This window comes from Lepidothrix coronata, unplaced genomic scaffold (genome assembly GCF_001604755.1).
Source record: "Lepidothrix coronata isolate B3197 unplaced genomic scaffold, Lepidothrix_coronata-1.0 Scaffold159, whole genome shotgun sequence".
In the NCBI taxonomy this organism is placed as follows: Eukaryota; Metazoa; Chordata; class Aves; order Passeriformes; family Pipridae; genus Lepidothrix; species Lepidothrix coronata.
The window spans coordinates 1,751,238-1,772,986 of NW_016690339.1; the positions used below are offsets into that span (position 1 = coordinate 1,751,238).

Below are 21,749 nucleotides of genomic sequence, written 5' to 3' on the forward strand. Positions count from 1 at the left end.
ATTTAACTACAGCTACGTGTTAGCTTTATGAGTCAAATGAGAGCAAAAAGAATATCAAGAATTTAACATTCAAGTATGTAGTACTGAACCTCTGCAGAAGATCGTGGAATGCTGTAAATAGGCATGAGCTCACAGGTAAAGTGGACTGCTCTGATTTACATTCACTGATGAGCTGACCATACCTTTCATATTTATTTCATTTCATTAAGCTGCATTAATTACAGAGATTATCCAGTAAAGAAATAAAGAATTTCAGTATGAGATAGATGATGGTCATTAACTGTGTATATTACCTTGCTAAATTGCACAGAGACTGATTTCAACAAATACTAGCTTTAACACATAATAGAAGGCTCAAATAATAATACTTAAGAAAACTGCTGTAAGATGAAGAACAAAATATCTACAAATTTAGGACCATTATACATTGGAGTTTGCTCATCAGCAAAGTATTCAAGGGCACTTTTAACTTATAGTAATTCCTTAGTTAAGAATTAAGCACTTATATTTCTGAGTTTTTTTGACTCAGACCTAAAAGCAACAGTCATCTTACTGAACTTCCCCTCTTGCATTTTACAGCAATTGGCACAGTATATCAATCTCTGCCTGTTATTAATGCAAATCTGGGGGAAATTATCTGATTCCCTTATTCACATTCTCATTCTTGAGTCATTATGTACACCTTTTATCTATGTGCTTATTTCTGTTATCTCAGTCTTTTGGTTTTCTATTATTTGTCCTTATGCCACCATTCATCTTTCCTGCTTAGATTGTGAATTACAGTACTGGAGTGTGAACTAGAAGATGCTGACACTGCAAATCTCCCTGGTTGAGGATGAAATAATTCTGTTAAAAATTAATATCCCAGATACAGACCAAGGAAACCACATGGAGCTGACAAGAGATAAATATGATTATGTTGCTAAAATCACTTGCTTTGCTCTAGAGAATGCCAAAATCAGAAAGGCTGGCATTCTCACTAAAATTTCAAGGTTCCAAACATATAGAGATGATTTTAACTCCTTTTAGACAAACAAAAGTCTCCTTGTAGACTCTCACAAAAGCACTGAATGTAGTTGAGGAATTTAACAGATGCCATTTCAATTGAATCCAAAGGTTACAGAAAAAAAAAAAAAGAAGTTAGGTCCACATAGATTAGCATAAAGGCACAGTTCTAATTAAATTCTACATTGGAATGGAATATAGAATTGGGTGTGTTTATGGCAGAACAGTTCAGGTTCTTGTTTACGTTTCTATCAATTCCAAACTAATTCTGATGACAGAAAAGAATTTATGTATCTTTCAGATAATACCTTCTTTAACTTCCAATAAATGACAGCCTGGGTTTCTTCATCCAATGAAAGGAGCAAAACCAAACCAAAGTTCAGATGCAACTGGGCATTTGGGAACATTCCAGAGAATCATAGAATTAAGGAATTATTTGGGTTGAAAGGGACATTAAAGATCATCTAATTCCAAACCCATGCCACGGGTAGGGACACTTTTCACTAGACTGGGTTGTTGAAACCTTTATCCAACCTGACCTTGAACTCTTCCAATAGTGGGGTATCCACAACTTCTCTGGGCAACCTGGTCCAGCATCTCTCAGCCCTTGCCATAAAACATTTCTTCCTTATATCAAATCACTTTCAGTTTAAAACTGTTGACCTTTCTCCTGTCATTAAAGGCCTTGGTAAAAAGTCTCTCTCCATCTTTCTTATGAGCCCTTAGCAGTACTTTGCTGATGCCGCTGTTTTGGCAGAGCTAGTTCACATATGTAATAGGCACAAATACTGAAAGGCTTCTCTGGAGTTTTCTCTTCTCTAGACTGAACAATTCCAACTTTCTCAGCCTGTCCTCATAGGAGAAGTGCTTCAGCCCACTGATCACTTTTGTAACTCTGCACTAGACCTGCTCTAATAGGTCCATGTCTTTCTTGTACTGGAGCCCCAGAGCTGGACAAAGTACTCCAGGTGGGATGACAAGAGAATAAGAGTAAAGGGGCAGAAGCACCTCCCTTGACCTGATGGCCACACTTCTTTTGATGGAGCCAAGGATAAGACTGGCTTTCTGGGCTGCAAGTGCGCATTGCCAGGTCACGTTCAATTCTTTTGGTAATGCAAGAAAGGTCTTTCCAAAACGATCCCAGAGGTCTTTCCCACATTTTTATTTACAAAAATGTCTGTCTTCAGAGCTGCTGACAGCAAAAACTGTAATAAAGAACAAAATACAGGCATGCTTCATACAAGCAACAGTGTTAATGAACTGTCTGCATGGCTTGCAGCAGGTTAAGAATATTAAGCCTGTGTTGCTGCTAAGTATGGTAGACATAAAGCATGCATTTTGTGCAAAAATTGTTAAAGGTGCTTGTGGTAGTTTAGTCTAGGCCTTCCTTGGTGACCAGTTCGTAACCGAGGAAGTGTCCAGATTTACTCAGTATTCCCTACGATTTTTACGTAAGCCAGGCTATAAGAAGAAAGGAGGAGAGGCCTTCGCTCTCTTTCTTTCCGGCAGGTTTGGAGGTGCAGGTTCCCTGCTGTTGAGTCTGTCGGGTTGGGGAGTGAGGCCTGGTAAGGCCTTGCCAACCTTCGGAGACGGAGGTTGCTGGCACTCGTTCCAGCGCGACTTTTCTGTAGTCACAAGGAGAGTAGTAAGATATTCTCTTGCTAATTCTTTTAGTTGCTAGATCTTGGGCTATTGATCGGGATAGATATATATTTTTTATTTTGGTTTTGTTCCTTTTTTCCCTTCCCCCTTCCCTTTCCCTTTTGAAATTGTATATGTATTTCAATTGTATATAAGTGTAATATAAGTGTAAATATATTTATACATATTGTTTTAGCTGTCTCTCTCTCGTTTCAATTCTCTTGGGTTTTTTTTTCCCTCTTCTCCCTTGGTTTGGGGGGGGGAAGTCTTGTGGTGAGGTTTTGGGACTTGGCAGGGAGCCAGCTTCAAACCATATCAGGTGCTACATCATGTTATTGTATGATTCCATGACTCCCAGTCCATATTACAAAGACGAAATATGTAAAATACTCTGTACTTTATTCCAAGATTCCCAGGGATGTTTTTCTTCTTTTATTTAAATAAACAAAAAAAAATCCTGAAAAAATTCTGAATTATTTGATAATTTTATATGCAAGTCTAAGCTGGCAAAAAATTAACTTTATATTTTTGAATAAATTAATTATTTCAATACTCATTTTTCCCTGAAACTGGGGCAAAAAATTGATACAGGAAGATTTTTCTGAGGGAAGATGAATTCTAAAAGTTTTCAGTTCCAAATTGTAGTTTTGAAAAATGTCTTCTATGCTGTGTTTTGGGCTATCTATCCCTCTACCAGAGAAGATCTATCCCTCCACCTCTCAATACATGTGAGAGGTACAGTCTGCCTGTTGAACATTGGTAACACGGAAACATGAAGACATGAGTTATCCAAATCATATCTCCTATAGTCTAATAAACCAGCACAGTGACTTAGATTCATGCAAGGAGTAATGGAAAACTCTTTTAAAAACCAACATTTTTAAACTACCTCTCCTTAAAAGTTAAAAAAAATAAACACTGCCCTGTTGAAAATTTTAATTTGGCAGAAAACTCAGTTTCTGTAGAAAATTCTTAATTAAAAGTTTTATCCAGTTGTAATACAAATTTATGAGGGTTGGTTGGTTGCTTTTTATTGCCCTGCTGGGTCTGTCTGTAGCAGCAGTTTTCAGTAAACACTGAAACACTGAAACACTGTCTTCAGGACACTTGAAGAGCCAGTGCATTTTCCACCTCAATCTAGCTACAGTTATCTTGACAGCAGATGTCAAGAAAAATCTGCTGCGGGGAAATCAGACACATACGCAGAACAAAACTCGGGAAAGACTTCAGGAATGGCAGTGTGCAAACAGTTTTAACGACATACTGCAGGAGTGCTGAAAACCAGTAGTTCAAGAGTTTCAACCCATTGTTGAAACCCCGTAACTTCTGTAAATACAGACATGTCACCTAAGTTTTCTGCCATACTTCGTCCAGTAGATTTAGAGGCTGATAGAAGACATATCTACATGAGGAATGCAAATATCCTGGTAGATTAAAGAAATTATATAACTGCTAATGAGCATTACTGTTATTACAACAAAATTTATTGATTAAGGGGTTAGAATTACATTAAGATGCTGTAAGGGTTCATTATTAAGGTATCAGTAAGAAACCATAAGCAGAGCTAACCAGGGGGTTTTCGTACTGCAGCAGTCAAAATGGAACAACTTAAATCATTAAACGAGATATTTTGAAAATGGACTTCCACGTCTATCTAGAAGGACATTTGAGGAAGTTCTATGACATGAAACCCAATTTAGAAATAGTTATACTTTGCTGTTTCCATTTCTCTTTGGTCCTAGCTCTCAGTGTCTGAAATGGCTCCTCAAGAAGCTTTCTACCTTCACTCCAGTTTTGCAACTGCTGATGCCAAAACATGTATGTATGTACATAAAGCATGAGTAAGATTCTCAACAATGTCCACAACCGGAAATAAATGTACCTTCCCTTCTCCTGTTCCCTCTCCTGAATATATAGATCGACTGACAGATGCTGTTTCTTTTCTCTTTCTCAGTGGTCCACAAGCAGGAAGATATCCTTGGAATGGCAGCATTTTCAATCAGACTGTCCCTTTCAAAGCTTTCATTACTGAGCAGTAGATAGAATAAAGCTCTTAAAATCTCATTGCAAAACTTCTGAAGAGAGGACATACCTTGCAAAATTAATGCTTTGTTCTGAAACTCAGTCATCCAATGTTCTTGCACAGAGCAACCACTGGTCTAAACAGAACTCATACCAACTTCATAGAAGATAATAGTGTATTTTTACTCCATCACACTCTAAACTATTTCAGTTTATTTCAATTTTGAAATGGCAGCACCAGCAGAGCATTACTTCTGAATTTTGCTGTCTTCTACTGTGTTCAAATCATCTCTTCATCAAAGTTTCTTGTTGCCTTAACTGGTTTTATCTGCAGGCATCAAGATCAAATTATTTAAAATTAATAAATATTCTGTGATGGTATATGCAGGTGAGGAAAAGCTTTTGGCATAGATATCCCTACTATGCAAATAAAAGAAATAGGTAATTTTTTTGGTCCCACAGCCTTAGTAACACCCTTTCTATTGACAAAAAGATTGACAAAATGTTTTTAACTATTTTGAAAAGAAGCAACAATCCCAAATAGTGTGGGATTGTCTTTTGCAAAGTAAGAGTTAGAAATACCAGTACAATAGATGAAAATATTCTTTGGAGTGCTGTTTTCAATAGGAGCATTCCTTCCTGAGCCAAAACAGCACTGTAGTCCAGTAGATTGAATAACACCCTTTTATTCATGATGAAACAAGGGACGTATAGGAGATATTATACAATAGAGGAAATATGCAAAAAAATCATTTCCTCTGCTCTGGTCTACTTCTCTACTCTCTCAGTATAATCTTTTTTTCAATGGCAGTAAGCAGAATTTTAGCTTTCTTTTGCAAGGTGTCTGGTGCCAGCTAAATCGCATGCAGGCGTAATAAAGGAAAGAAAAATGAAGATTCTGACAACTTAGGGAATTCATGTACCTACAGTGTATGAATTTCCCTTTATGGTCTTTTTTTTTTATTTTGTATGTCTCAGAAAGTAAATTCCATTTTATCTACATTTTATGATGCGATCCTTCCTTCACTGTGAACTGAAATTTCACCTGGTGATGACCCTCCATGTACCATAATGTCATTAATTCAAGATGGCCTTTGTCCTCCCTGTCCTCCTTCTGTGATGTTTTTTTTTTTAAACAAATTAGTCCCCACTTCTGTTTGCTGGCTACCATTGAAGATAATCCCAGTTTTGAGGATTAATTTGGACATCTAAGAGAAAAGAAAGTAAACAGCAGCAGAAGACATAAACAGGGTTATAAATACAAAATTATAAAGGGAGAAACAATATGAACAGAGGGTATTATTTATTCTGTCACCTAAGAGAAAAAACTAGGAAGTAGCCAATGAAATTATCAGGAACTTTAAAAAAGCGAGTATTTTCCAGAGTGCGTAGTGTAAGCCTAGAGTTCTTCTTGCTGGGTACTATAGCAGCCAAAAATGCAGGTAATTTGAAAAAATTGCTATTATAGATTCATGTAAGAGTATTAAGTACTACTATATAGATACACCATATAGGTCTTAAAGCTTCTAAGCACTGCACTGGTGAAAGAGTTGAGGGTACACTGGAAGAAGCATCACTGTATCCTTTATGCGATGTCTGACCACTGCCAGGAATAGGATGTTTCTAAAAGTTAGACAAATGTTCCAATATGTTACAGCCTTTTATATATTCTTACAAGTTGGTAGATACTTGCAGGTAATAAAACTAAACAAAATAACTTATATGATGTGTGTAAACACCTATGAGAAATACATTGGCATGGTATTCAGAAGGTTACTTACACAGGTTCAAACTGGAGTGGAAAAAAGTAGTATCACCACAGAAGTTTTTTGTTGTTGCTGGGTCCCAGCGAAAACAAACATACAGCAACAGTGTTTTATTTATGTATATGCTGGGAACAACACTAACGAATATTTTATTTATGAATTACTGTTCCTCGTGGCACAACATGATTTCATCCAGGGACACTTTGGAAAACTCGACAGAGCAGCTAACCACTGTTTGTCTGAAGGGCAGACAGTTCCAGAACAGGCCTGTCAGCCTGACCTCAGTGCCTGGCAAGGTTATGGAGCAGATCATCCTAAGTGCAATCACATAGCACCTACAGGATGGATAAGGGATCAGACCCAGCCAGCACGGGTTTAGGAGAGGCAGGTCCTGTCTGACCAACCTGATCTCCTTTTATGATCAAGTGACCCACCTGGTGGATGAGGAGAAAGCTGTGGATGTGGTCTATCTGGACTTCAGCAAAGCCTTCGACACCATCTCCCACAGCATACTCCTGGAAAAGCTGGCAGCCCACGGCTTGGACAGGGGCACTCTGTGCTGGGTTAGGAACTGGCCGGAGGGCCGGGCCCAGAGAGTGGTGGTGAACAGTGCTGCATCCAGTTGGTGGTCGGTCACTGGTGGTGTCCCCCAGGGATCAGTGTAGGGCCCAGTTCTATTTAATATCTTTATTGATGATCTGGATGAGGGGATTGAGTCCACCATAAGCAAATTTGCAGATGACACCAAGTTGAGGAGGAGTGTCGATCTGCTGGAAGGCAGGAGGGCTCTGCAGAGGGACCAGGACAAGCTGGAGAGATGGTCTGATTCCAGTGGGATGAGGTTCAAAAAGGCCAAGTGCCGGATCCTCCACTTTAGCCACAACAACCCCATGCAGCGCTACAGGCTGGGGACAGAGTGGCTGGAAAGCAGCCAGGCAGAAAGGGACCTGGGAGTTTGGATTGACAGGAAGCTGAACATGAGCCAGCAGTGTGCCCAGGTGGCCAAGAAGGCCAGTGGCATCCTGGCCTGGATCAGGAAGAGTGTGGCCAGCAGGTCCAGGGAAGTGATTCTTCCCTGTACTCAGCGCTGGTGAGGCCACACCTGGAGTACTGTGTCCAGTTCTGGGCCCCTCAGTTCAGGAAGGATATTGAGGTGCTGGAGCAGGTCCAGAGAAGAGCAACAAGGCTGGTGAAGCGAGTCGAACACAAGTCCTATGAGGAGAAGCTGAGGGAGCTGAGGTTGTTCAGCCTGGAGAAGAGGAGGCTCAGGGGAGACCTCATCACTCTCTACAACTCCCTGAAAGGAGGTTGTAGCCAGGTGGGGGTTGGTCTCTTCTCCCAGGCAACCAGCAGTAGGACAAGAGGGCATGGTCTTAAGCTCTGCCAGGGAAGGTCTAGTTTGGATACTAGGAAGAAATTCTTTACAGAGAGGGTAATCAGGCATTGGAATGGGCTGCCCAGGGAAGTGGTGGATTCACCGTCCCTCAAGGTTTCTAAGATGAGACTGGATGCGGCACTTAGTGCCATGGTCTAGTAACCATGGTGGCGTTGGATCAAGGATTGGACTTGATGATCTCGGAGGTGTTTTCCAACCCAGTTGATTCTATGATTATTTTAACATTCTGTGGTATCACTGTGTATATTTTAACCATAGCAAATTACACCAATAACTCTCCTTTCTAAAGAAATTTTTCTCCTCAAAAGAACAGCAGAACAAGACAGTCCCACTGACGTTGTAATGGTCTTTGGCATACAATACCAACAAGTAATCATAACTTGGTGCATCTGTTAAACAAAAGATACTTTGACAAAAAATATACATTGTAAGTAGACAGGAATTAAAACTTGGTTATCTCAGTTTAGCCCACATTTCTCCTCTACAGTATTGCATCCAGAGCATTGGTTTTCAGATGTCTCATTTTAGTGATCCACAGAACTTCAGAGAAATGACACAAAAGGAAATTATTACAACCAGCCTAATGGCCTGAAGCAACATGCATCCTTACTTATTTTGAGACAGAACAAAACTGGAACTTTCATTGGATGTGATCAAAGGTTGTTCCACATCTTTCTACAGAGCATCTGTTTGCCCACAGCACAAACCATTTTCAAGGCTGCGTTGCAGAATAGTGCTGTTATGGATCCTAGATGTAGCTGTCTCCCAGTAGTGAGTAATATAAAAAGTGAAAGGAAAAAACTGAAATTGAAAAGGAAGGCTGACCACTAGTGGGGTCCCAGCCTTCTACTCAGCTCCAACCTTCTATGTTCCTGCAGTGGCACTGGTGCTCACTCCAGGATCAGACTAGACGCAGGCTGAACTCCCTCACACACCCCCCACATCCTAAATTGCACATAGCAAGGATGCTGAGCCCTCAGCACCTCCTTTTTTTTTTTTTTTTTACTGCTTTACAGATCCACTCCTGGTTTGCGATGCAACTCGTTAACACAGATATAGGCTGCACAGGTTCCTCTTGCCTAACTGGAAGCAAGATCAGTCCATGTTTAGTCTTATCCTTTTGAGAAGGCTAGCAGTTAGTCCTAGCTTAGCACATAGTATGTTCTTGTCACTTTGACTATCTAACTGTGAAAGAGGTTATTTTTCATGCCTTTTCCTTTTCCAAGCGAGGGCAAATTTTGTCAAGATGACCCAGGCAAAACTATTTTGGAACAGATGTAGATTCTCTAGAAAAATGTTTTGATATTCAAGCTCACAAGATCTATACTATATCAGAAGATAAGTTTTCACAATAAGAGACAGTTCTTCAGGAGTTGGAGATCTCATCTTCAATGTTGAGTCCATGATGTATAAGCACAGCAGGACAGGGAACCAGCCCAAGATCTGGTCTTCTGGGAGATGCAAAGAGATTCGGGGAAGCAGAAATAGAGCCTCCATCAAATAAGGAACAAGACTAATAACAGTACTTCTTGACTGTGCCAATTAAAGTGGTTCCATGAAGACAACACAGGCCACAGCACACCAATCAGTTAGGCTATTCATGTGAAAGACCTATAGATAATAACAGATGTTTCTTTTTTGCTGCAATATTGACAACAAGAAGAGACTCTAACTAGTGGGCCCTTATGTGGCCCCAGAAGAGAAGTCAGACCATGGGAAGAGAGTCCATCATCTCTGTATTTAATAATTTAGCTAGATTTAATGAGCTGGGAGAGTCATATGAAGTCCTTTAACTATTAAAGTACATAAGAAACACCTCAAACCCCTTCTTCTCTTGAAGTGGTAAGCAAATTGGTCTGTCTGAAGACTTTGTGCTTTGTAATGGTCTGCATGCAGCTCTGTAACCTGGCTACTTCCATTCAAATTTCCTGCCTAACTGTTTGCAGGTGGTGGCAGAGGGCTCTGTTTATCAGGCTCTACTCCCTCTTTTTCCATTTTCCAGGAGGGAAGGCTCACATCTATCCAGGAATAAAAAAAAAAAAAAATGATTTCCTGTATTAACCAAGATATCAAGTAACCCTCAGTGGCATGCCTGTCCCTGCTCCTTCCCTGAACCTTCTCTCAAGCACTTGCCTCCTGAAAGGCAGAGCAGTGGCCAAACCAAATCAAACACTCAGCAGTCTGAAGGAGATTTCCAATACAAACCAGCAATTAAAAATGAAGTCAGACTCCAAGGAGGAGTTTACAAAGCAAAAACAGATTTTAAAACAGGTACAGGTGTATATTTTGGTAGCAAATAGTTTACTAATACTGGATGGTTTACTCTTGAAGAAAATCTGTGGCCTGGAGACTTGAACTATACTTGTTGGTCTCCCATAGATATTCTCATCACCCAGCTATCTATGCTCATTGTTCCTGCAGTACTATCATTTCTAGCTAATGAATTAATTGCTTCCAATTAACTGACAGCAGCTTCATACTGTATTATCGAAGGATTACAAATTAAATATTAATTACGCTTCATTTTGCAGGAGAAATCAAGTTAAATATAATCACACTCCATTATAAAGTAAGTACACTAGACATTTTCCAGAACAGATGCACACTGTCCAAATTATAGTCAATTCTGATATATTGTAAACAAGCTAAGTCTCATTTATTAAACTGAAAGTATCACACCTCCCACACAGAAATGCATGAGACAAATGTTTAAAGCCTCAAATTTTCACAGATGGTAGCAAGAAGAAAACACTCTTACAAGACAAGTATTTCATGCCTGCAGTCTTTAGAAATCACTGGTGTTCCACTGAAAAGAAAACAAAATTCCCAACATAGCTTTTCCTGTACCACAGTATCAGTCAAATCACTTAATTGTCACTGTGAGTTCGGCCTGATATCATCAGAACTTCACCCCTAGCAAGAGATTGCCAGGTACCTAACTCCAAATTGCTATAATATGTCTGAAAAGTTTAATGGTTGTTCAGGGTAGAAAATATTCTTTGAAATAAGGGATCTGAGTTTGAAAAAACCAGACTGAGAGAAAAGAGCTTAGAGAAGTAGAGCATATCTTCACCAGTGTGGCGCCTAGGAGAGGACAGCTCTGTTTCCCTCCTCATGTTCTGTGAAACTCCACCCGCTCTGGGAAAGCAAGTGGAGTATTTCTGGAGGTAGTGGGAGGAAGAAGGATAAAGCAAAGCAGATATCTCCAGAGCAACTTTTTTATTTCAAAAGATTGACTTCAGAACATCTGATTGTCAACCTACCCAATGAATGCAAAATTTATTACAGAAGCTGAGCCAGATCCTTAGCTGATAAAAATTTATTTATCTCCATTAATTTCAGTAACAGGAGAGGTGAGCTTTTGAGGAGCCAAGAAAGACAGCACCTTTCACAACAATACTGCCTATGGATTTGATTCCCTTTTAAAAAGTTACTTTATGCATAAACAGGTGGGTAAAACTTTTAACAAAAAAAAAAAAACCAACCAACCAACAAACCAGGAACCATATTTTGAAATGGCAGACAATGACTTTTTACTTATCACTATTTCACAACATGGATTATCACAAACAACCTGAAAAGAACCATTTCAGTATTATGACAGACTTCAAGTATATAAGTATTCTCAAAATACTCATGTAGGTGAGTTGTCTCAAAAATTCTGATTTAAGAGCCCCACCAACTTAGTTCTGATTTAAGAGCCCCACCAACTTGAGGCTACTTTTCAAACACACACCACGTATAGCAGCAACACACTAGAACCCTTCTAAATGAGATGTCTGAATGCAAAATCAAATCAATTTTTCACAATTGATATCTAAAAGAATAGGCAGTGAATTATTTTACATTATAAAATGCAGTCCTGTACATATTGTCCTGGGATTCTACAAGATCAGTTGTCATTGACCTGAAAACACTACAGGTTTATTGTTAGTAAAATTGCTGATGACACAGAGCTATACTGAAAATCATCCCATTGTGTTCATTCAAGTAACATCTTAATATTCTATAGAATAATCCTAATCTGTAAAATAAGAAGGATTTCATCTGGAAAAGCACACTATGAGACTATGAGCATCATTATAGCTAAAAAAGCACAAGGTCCCAATGCAGTACTATAGCTAATAGACAGCAACATCCCTGGGAATATCAGCAGAGGGATACCTATCAAGATGGTAATGACGGTATTCCTCCTCTGTATGGAGGTATTTTTGGACAGCAAGTGTATTGTCAGAGTGCTGTTTTGGGTTCTAATGCTCTGAAGGAAAACACTAGGAAAAAAAGGTAAAAATATTTATACAGGAACCACTAGATAATCAGAGGGCTGTAAATCCTGCCTTATGATGACAGACAAGAATTTGTGTCTATCTGATCAAAGCAAAGATTAAGAGAGGACTTGATTACACTATACAAGTACTTACATAGGAGATTATTGATAGCAGAGAGCTCTTTAATCCAGCAAAAAATCAAGTAACATCATTAAATGGTGGAAAGATTAAGCTAAACAAAACAAAGTAGAAACAAAGTAGAAATGTTTAACTGTTAAAATCATTAACCTTGGAAACGTCCTGCGCTCCAAAAGTCCATGACATAAACCAGTAGAATTTATCATGGCAAAGAGAGAGGCCTCCAAAATACCTCAGTTCTTAAACTTGCAATTTTTTAAGAACAGTTTCAGTCAGAAAGCTTCCTAACATTCCGGTATAAGTGAACAAAAACCAAGAACACATTCATTTCATCTGCACTGCTGTCATATTTTATTAATCCTCTGTGTTTATATTATACAAGCGTAGCTAAAATTTAATCCATTGTCCTGCATCCTATTCCTGCACAGGTAATCCTTGAGACTGAGGCATGTGTTTCTGAAAACACATGTACACACCACTAGCAATACTGAAATACTGCCTTTTGAGACCATCCAGTTTTCTGCATGTTCTACAGAAGAAGAACTGTTGATATTCTTTCTGTGAACTAATATCCTTTAGTTAAGCAAAAGGATGGGCCACTAATTGTTGGTCATAATACTGTAACTGATCTTCATGGAAGATTAATATCGACATGTATACACACATGTCAAAAAGAAATACATGAACACATCACAATCGAATTATTGCTGACAATTTTCCAGGCTATACCACTGCAACTTTAAATGTATTCATCTTCAGTTTTCACATGGGATCTGCAGTCTATTACAAGATGCTGCTTTATGCACACTGCAGACACTTCACTGTCACTTAGCAGTCTGACAACAAAGCCAAAATTATACTTAATGACATGCAACAAAAATGTGTTACCTACATGATTTGGAAAAAAGGAACCATAATATGTGTACACTTGTGGTGATAAACACTATGAAAATTGCAAATACAAGGACAGATACTGCACTAATTTAAGGGTTTGAATGTTTAACATGTTCCATGACACATGAGCATGTGTATGTGTGGGTGTCAGAAAAACTGAGAGGAGTTGATTTATCCTGTCAAGCTTTCAAACGTTTCCTTCTTTGGGTATTTATAACAAGATGTCACTCTTTAGGGTCAGGGTACTAATGGCTTATTTAACTAATATTTTAGGACTGCAGGGAAAACATTTCATGGAATATATTCAATCCAGTGTCTGTTAGGTGCTGTATGAGTGAGTGAATAAACTGGAGACTGACTGAATGAAACAGGCACTTTGTCTTTAATATAGATTTGTTAATAAATGGGAGGATTTGGACAGCACTAGTGTACCCCGAGGAATTTACAATGTTATCTCTGCTGTACCACAAAAAGCTTTCAAAACACCTTTCTGTTTTTATTTTCTTATGTCCATGTTTTGCATGGTTCTCTCATCAGCAGTCTCTTTTAAATGAAATAACAAGATTTTATAATAAAATAATCTAACAGAAGTCAATTCATAAACTCACTGATGAAACTGAAACATCTCTATGAAGCATTCACCAATCTTTCATCTACTTCTCATATAACACACCAGTAATTTACTACCTCACTCTTTTGCAACTTTGTTAGACTCTGCATGTGATACTTCCTATCTGTTAAGCAGCATTGTGAGAATGAGACAATATTCATTCTCTGATGGATACTTAGTTAAGTTTGATACAAAGGCCCTGTACTTGCTACAGCTCTTAAATAATATATACTGAATCAAAAGCTACTATTCCAATTAGAATAACACAGAAACAGAATCCCAAATAGAATTAGACACAAGATCAGAATCTCAGATCTCAGATGGGTAAATAAACACAGGCCAGCATTTCCAATCAATATTCCTATTTGTAAGTCTATATATGTGAGTCATCAAAGAGGAAACTTCACTCTTTTCCCTACTTTTTTACTAAGCTTCCTTTCAGCGCCAAAGCATTTCCAGATTTCTAAGGTCATCACTCATGACCTTATCAGCAGTTCAGGTATCTAGAAGATAATTCTTATCTTTCATGAGATTACTTAGAGGAAGCCTCAGAAAGCATGAATTTTCTATTTAGAGAATGGTAGAAAGGGCATGTTGGGGATGTGATCTGTAATGTTCTTCAGTATGTATTTCATATAGTGTAATGTGAACAGGACACTTTTTGAAGTATCTCTTTTATTATGATCTAACATTTAAGAGACACAACCAGCTCTACTTTGCCAGATCAAACATCTATCCCAATATTTCACTTCTGTCAGATGACCAAGGAAAGTATTAGAATAGAGAAACCCTATAGCTGATACCTCCCCATCACAGATTCTCAGCTGTCAGCAACCTGAGGCTCAAGGACTTTCTCAGACAAAGGTGTTATCATTGCATGTAAAACTCCAATATACTTTTGTTCCATGAGTTTATTAATTGCTTTTGTATCTACTCAGACATTTACTCTTTTGTGTGGCAATGAGTTCCACAGCATGTTTTTTATATTATTTGATATAATCTAAATTTGATAGCTGGATAAACAGTGAGAATGGTTCTTAGTTAATTCTCTCTGTTCCATCCACAATTTTATAGACCTTTTCATAGATTTCAGTCTACTTAACAGCTTGTTATATGGAAGGTGTTCCTTTGATCATCCTTGTTGCCTATCTTTATGCATTCTTGAGTTCTTCATATTGTTTTCTGAACGGGGAGCAGAACTGTGTACATTATTCAAGATGCAGGAGCATTGCTGGTATGAGCAGTGGCCCAATGATTTCTGTTTCTTGTTCTAAACTCAATTCTTTGTTCTCTGCTCTTTTCCTTGTAATTCTTTATATTCTCTTTCTTGCCCTCTGCTTACCTTTGCACTGACAGTTTTTATACAACTACCTATATTAACTCCAAGCCCCGTTTCCTGCGAGGGAATAGCTTGTCATGTGCCATTTTGTCATCTACTAATTTAGTGTTGTGAAATCTTTCTCTATCTCTGCAGTGAGCTTTCATTTTTGCTACACTGAACTCAGTACTATCAAAACCTTTGCCATTCTGCTCCTTATCCTCCTTTCCAGTGCACTTCTGCAGATACTTAGCAGTGGGACATCAACCCTTTAATACACTCCTAATAATATTTTTTCATTCTTAAAATTGACCATTTATTATTACCCTTTATCTCTTGGCTTGTAACAAGCTGTTTTTCTCTGCATACACCTTCCCTCTAATCCTGACTAAGAGTCTTGAAAGACTTTGGTAAGAGACTTCTTGAAAAACTTGGAAATTCAAGTAATTTATACCTGAATTGATCTATATAATTGAATTTTTTAGTCCACATATTCAGTGATGCCTTAAGAACTTTAACAGATTGTTTTAAGGCATGATCTCTTGCAGAAGAATTCTGTTGGAGTCATCTTTAATACAGTATGTTTGTTTACAAAATTTACATCCATTGGTCCTACCAGCTTGTCCAGTAGGAATATCAGACTTCTCAATCTGTGGCTTCTCTGTTGCCCCCAAGTGCATTATAAAAGGAGTAACTTCAAAAGTGTCATAAAGTTTCCACTCGTTTTGAGATTTTAAGTTAGTTTGTCTTTCAAACTATGCACCACAAAACTTTTTCAACTATAGCAACACCTTCCCTTTCCAAAGCATCCTTGGTAAAATGGACAAAAATCCAGGAACTGCACACCTCAACTCTACAGAACCTTTTCAGAAATTTTGGAAAGTGCTACAATGCATTTTAGTATCATTTACTTTCTTTCAAAGTATATTTCACTTGTGAATCTGTCAGCCTGTCAAGTGTGATGCTACAGATGAAATTTTACATACTTCTTCTGAAGGTCTGCCTTTTGTATTGTTTCCACTACCTCATCTAGAAATGAACTATATGCCTTATGTTCTTATTTGCCAGTACTTTACTTTCAGATTTTTATTATTAACATCCAAGAATGCTTAAACAACACCGCCCTTGGCTGCCCTGTTTCACCGTGGCAGCACAGTTCCATAGGATTCCAGAGCAGTAAGACCACTGCAGATCTTCTGAAAATACTTGGAGGAATGTGAATAAATACTGGATACTAAAATTAATAACCTGTTAACAGTAAGTATACTTTAGGACTACCTGGAACCAGTTAGAATACTGATTTTTTAATGAGTTTAGAAATAGCCTCTTTTAGTTATTAATGCAGCAGTCAGAAAAAAAAGTACTGTCTACTGTAAACCAGGGGAAAAAACCCCAAAACTAACAAAGAGCTCCTGTTGAACAATAAATGCCTTCAGCAGGGAACAAGGCAATCTCCCATAACTGTAAACAGCTTCAAAAGGCCTTAGTAAACACTGTGAAAAACTCACGGATGATGGAAGCACAATTATACGTGAAAACGCCATCATAATAGGAATACTTTTAATCCAAAAAGTGACTGCTACCTCTACATTTCCTTACTAACATGAGGAGTGCCAGTACAGGGGATTCAAACATCCTACCTGGGCTTTGTGCCACTCCTACACAAATCTTACTATCTCCTTCCCATGTCACACATTGCTCCTGCAAGACAGTCATCTGCTGGGCACTGAGAGCATTTGACTTGCAATGCACTAATTTCAGTATTTGTTCTACCATATATTAAAGGAAGTTACAAGAAGCCAACTACTATGCTCTGCCTCCAAGGCACTCATCTATGAAGCCTGCAGGTTCATCATTCTCCCATCTCCCAACATTTCCCATAGCACCAGGACTAGCTCATACCATGCAATAGCAGTAGAACTAGCTCATACCATGCAATAGCAGTAGACACAGGACACTCATTCATTCTCCTACAAAAAACAGGCACCTTTGTTACAGAGGCCAGAAGAGGTTTAAACTAGAAGTCCTTTTGGCCATAGAAAAAACAGAAGAAAGGAGTAAAGTTGTGCAGCATAAGGTGTATCTTGTTTTCATCAACTGTTAGATGAGCACTGACAGAAGCAATCAAAACACTAAGGTGGCCAGGTGCCCCAGACACCTTTTCCTTCTGTACATCTTTCAGTCCCAGTGCATATTATCAACAGAGGACAAGAGTCTCTGGTGTAGGATATTTGAGCACCGTCAAGTCATTAATGTTCAGAACTAGGTGATATTTAATGGACCCCAATATACAGGCAGTCAGACTGGATAAAGGGTAAATAACATCTTCACAGACAAAGCTCAGTGGACTGAGAAGCAAAGCTCATCCCTAAGAGTGGGTTAAGGGAGGGCTTTCACACGAATCACAGGCCGCAATATAGTGAGAGCTCTGTGACCGGGCTCTAGTACCCCCATAAATGCCACCTACACACAAGACAGGAAACTGGATATACACAATCCTCTTCTAACATTTATTAGTAAAAATACTGCCTGACAATCAATCCCTGTCTGTCTTCATTTACCTGGGAAAGTCTTTTATCAGTATAAATCAGACTTGAATCCATCCTGCCTTTCAAACCACCTATCTGACTATGCTGCACGAACAAGGGAAAAACAGGTGCATGAGAAGGTATTTCTCTGTGTTTGGTCTTATAATACCTAGATATAAAGTACATTATCAACAATGTCAGAGAATTATTACAGGAACCAAAACTGCTCACTGTGTTAAAGGATTATCAAATAATCTGAATAAAAGCAGTTTTCAGGTTTCATTACATGCACCTGAAATCACAGTTTAAGTAGTCACAAAACATTGTTGCAGAGAGAGAATTTCCTGGTTCACATTTATTTCTCTAAATAATAAAGAAAAAACAGGTCTTTGTGGACTTCTGGGATTATACAAAATTACATTTATGAAATAGTTGTCTTGCAGAATGAACTGCTGAGATGACTTCTATTTAAAACATGCACTGTACCAAATCCCTGAGTTACTCTAGTTTTGATCTTTATACCACAAGACAGAGGGGAGCCAAACAAGCCTCCTGTTGGACAGAGGAACGCAAAAGAGAGAAACAATCCTTTGTATGTTAGATTGCCACAAACATACCTCAGAATGGACAAAGCATTAATACATTTATTTTTACATTGAGACTGAATTTTATGAGAGGAATCAATTATTCTGGGTAGTTTACCTGTAATCTAGGGATTCGAGCAAGTCAATTGGACCTCTTCATACCTACCCCAATAAACTTTCATTTTCTTTTCGTGGTTTATTATACAGTTCTCTCACTGAAAGTAGAGATCAATCAAACTGATAAAAATTATACAGCTTTAATTAAAACTACTGAAGGTTAAGATGGTAACAAACCTTAAAAATCATGAATTTAATACACTTAGTGCAAGCATTTGTTTAAGTCACCACAGTGGGTTCCAATTAACATTTTTAAAAGTATACTTTCTTCAATAGTCACAGAAGTAGAATAGCTATTGGTAGGGTGAAAAAATTCAATACCTATATTTACTGTTTGCAAGCCTAGTGCAAATTCATATGTTCTACAGGATTTACTTAGTACTGCTGCAAAGGTGAAGACACATATTTTTCAATGACACTGGAAAATATCAAGTCCAAAAATCAGGAATAGGTTCAATCATAAGCAGCCTGAAAAGGAAAAATCTTACTCACTAAGGACAGAAATAATTTTATCTTTGCCTTGAGCATGCATTCAAGCCACTAATAAACTCAAGACAGATAACTGTCTTAGCTGTTACCTATATTGTCATCTTCCTGAATAAAACAGAGACAAAAGAGAGGAGTTGAGTCATGGTGCAGGTGCAACACCCAGCATGAAACTAATCCCAGCTGAACTGCACAATTGTGAGCAGTTACCAGCATACACCAAATTAGGTGGGATTAATAAATGATTCCATCAAATAGATGGTGTAATTAAATAACAGCAGTTAACTGTTATGTGATTTATGTAGATAAAAGCATTCAGACATGTCAGATGTAAACTTTGCATTAACAAATCTTATACGTAGCCATGTTGCATCCTGATGGACTAATAAGCCAAGAACTCTGGAGTTGTGAAAAATAATGTAATACATCCTTTGACTGCCAACATTTTTATACAGGAAACCAAACCTAGCACTATGAATCACTTATTTTAAATTTCAGCACTGCCCTAAGTATCTCAGTATACTTTTCTGTATATATTTAAAACTAGATTTTGTAAAGCCTATGTATTTTCTCCATTAGCTGTGCCTGTATCACTTACGCAGCAAAGATTACCTTGTGATTTAGAGTGGATTATCTGGCACCTGACTGATTAATTCATAGCAGTTTAGCTATGAACAGACTTGGTGTACTTTGCTCACATGAGAATCAATTCACAATAGGGTGTTCTGCTGGTTTGAGGTCACAGGAGGGCTAAGGCATTCCTTGAGGAAATCAATACAACAAAATCTGAACTTTCACTCCAGCCTTGTGTATTCAAAAGTTGCCATTCTCAGTAAGTCAAAGTCTGGAATCTTTCTTTGTTAAAATTTTCAAGAGATACATTTCACAGATGAAATACTGCTACTTATGTGTGAAGGAACTGATCAGGCTACAGAAAATGATTTTTGTTTTACTCAGTTTCCCAAACATTCAGAGTAAAGACCAAACGAACTCAGAAAGCAATATTTTATGCACTGCACTGAATCCCTGATCAGGGAAGCACCTTTGAACATATATTGGAATATCTAATCTGTCACTGATTTACATACATAAAATACTGGTACAACATATAGATACCAACTTCCCTTAACAACTATTTATCAATTAGACAAATGTGAGTAACAGATAGAAGATTTCAGCATCTGAAAATGTACAGATGGCACTGTAAATAACTGTATAGTTTATAGTCAATGTATTCTTTTGTGGGGCTTCAATAATACTCTTCTCTATATTTTTGTCTCTTTGTTCAAAAGCTCATGAAAGACAGAAACAGCATATCTTTCAAATGCTTTTTTTACAGTAATTTTGATGCATTCTAAATATGACAAAAGACACGTGAGATAACTTTAAAGCAATTGTTAATTCTGAATTACAATTTATGTCTGGCAAGTAGATCAGGTCTTAAGAAGCAGATCACAAATGCTTAGCAACAGTGCCCTCTAGCTGCCTTAATTCCGATTTTAGAATTTCAATATAGTTTTTCATACATGGTAGCAAAAAATCCCTGGATGAACCACCAGCTTTATATCAGCACAAAAATACTCCTTCACAACGGCATTCTCTGTAACAAGATGCATTTGGATTCTTTTTTAACCTTTAATGGACAAGATGACTTACATTCAGGAATTTTTTTAACCACAATCACTTTTGTTTCCAAAAAACACCAGGCAATTGCAGATCTTCACAAAATAAAGATCTGTTTAAACTATTCTGCAATTAATCATCTTCAGCAATGTGCCCCCAGTCCCTCTGTAAGCCTGAAGTCTGTCCAGTGCTTTGGACAAGGCAAAGTTCCTTCCCTGGCCTTCTTTTTCCAGAAAAGGTGAGCGGAAGTGGTGAAATTAAAAAACCTAGGTTAAGAATCACAGAGGTCCTAACGACATTTTAAATTCTCTATCCCAGCCTACTGTAATTTTTAATGTATAAATTCTGAGCATAAGTTTGTGGTAAACAAAATATTTTATTTACTTACAGGCATTTTCACTCTGTTCTCATTTTAAAATGAAAAGCACCTGGAACTAGTAACACATACAGTTCTTTTCAGTGTTCATACCTACAGAATCTCATAGCAAGACATCTCTCTGACACTGCATGCACTCTTATTTACTTATTTACTGCTTGTGATTCACTTCATTTATGCAGTGACAGCATAAGGCAAAGCAGAACTGGGAGAACCTGGATCCTAATATCCACTGTGTGGAAATACTCTGGGGTATGGCCTGTCTCCTGGACACAGGATGCTTTCAGCAACAGAATAAAACCAACGTTTTCCTCAACCCTGCCAATATGAGAACTAGGCATTTACTCCTGGAGAAGACAGACAATTCTTACTTGCAAAAGTCCAAAACTGAAATATCTAAAAAGATCAATGTTTCTGAGTCACAAGAACCGTACGTAGATGGTTTGTGGTGATGTTATGCTCCACTTCATTGAATTTTGGTTTCACCTTACTGGCGGGATTCTTTTTTTCCTGCATTTTTTCCTATTCTAGCTTACATTCACCTTTTTGCATGCATATATAGAAATTGCTTCAGCATAGAATGCTTCTAGTAGGTAAATGTGAAAAAGTCATTTTAATTATCAACAATATAACTCTGAAAAAGACTAACTGTGTAACCCCAAGCGCTACTTGTTGCTACATGTGACCAGAGGTTAAGAGGAATATTTTCAGCCCTGGAAAGTTCCAGGTTTTTGTGCGATGTTTCTGAAGTCTCTAATGTGAAGTTACTTTTTTTTTTTTTTTTTTTTTTTTTTTTTTTTGTCCCTGAGCCAGTCTTGCAAGCCTCAGTACTAAACCCAAGAAGCAGAGAACATGCAGGTTGCTAACAGCAGTGTCACAGAACCAATGCTGAAGTTTCTGCCCTTGCTCACACTGCTCAAGACTGGACTTGCCATACAGGGTGGCCCCAGGGAGTGCACACCGGACTGGCCTTTACT

At 38.0% G+C, this 21,749-nt stretch overlaps 1 protein-coding gene and 1 long non-coding RNA gene across 3 annotated transcripts in view; one reads left to right on the forward strand and one right to left on the reverse strand.

Moving 5' to 3' along the window:
• TMEM117 (transmembrane protein 117) overlaps window positions 1-21,749 on the reverse strand; it is a 197,141-nt gene that overhangs the window by 134,909 nt on the left and 40,483 nt on the right. The gene's annotated exons all lie outside the window — the stretch shown is intronic.
• Window positions 2,174-4,656, forward strand: LOC108504345. The gene is made up of 3 exons (XR_001877076.1): window positions 2,174-2,650; window positions 4,389-4,464; window positions 4,601-4,656. It is a non-coding gene; the product is annotated as an uncharacterized LOC108504345 (long non-coding RNA).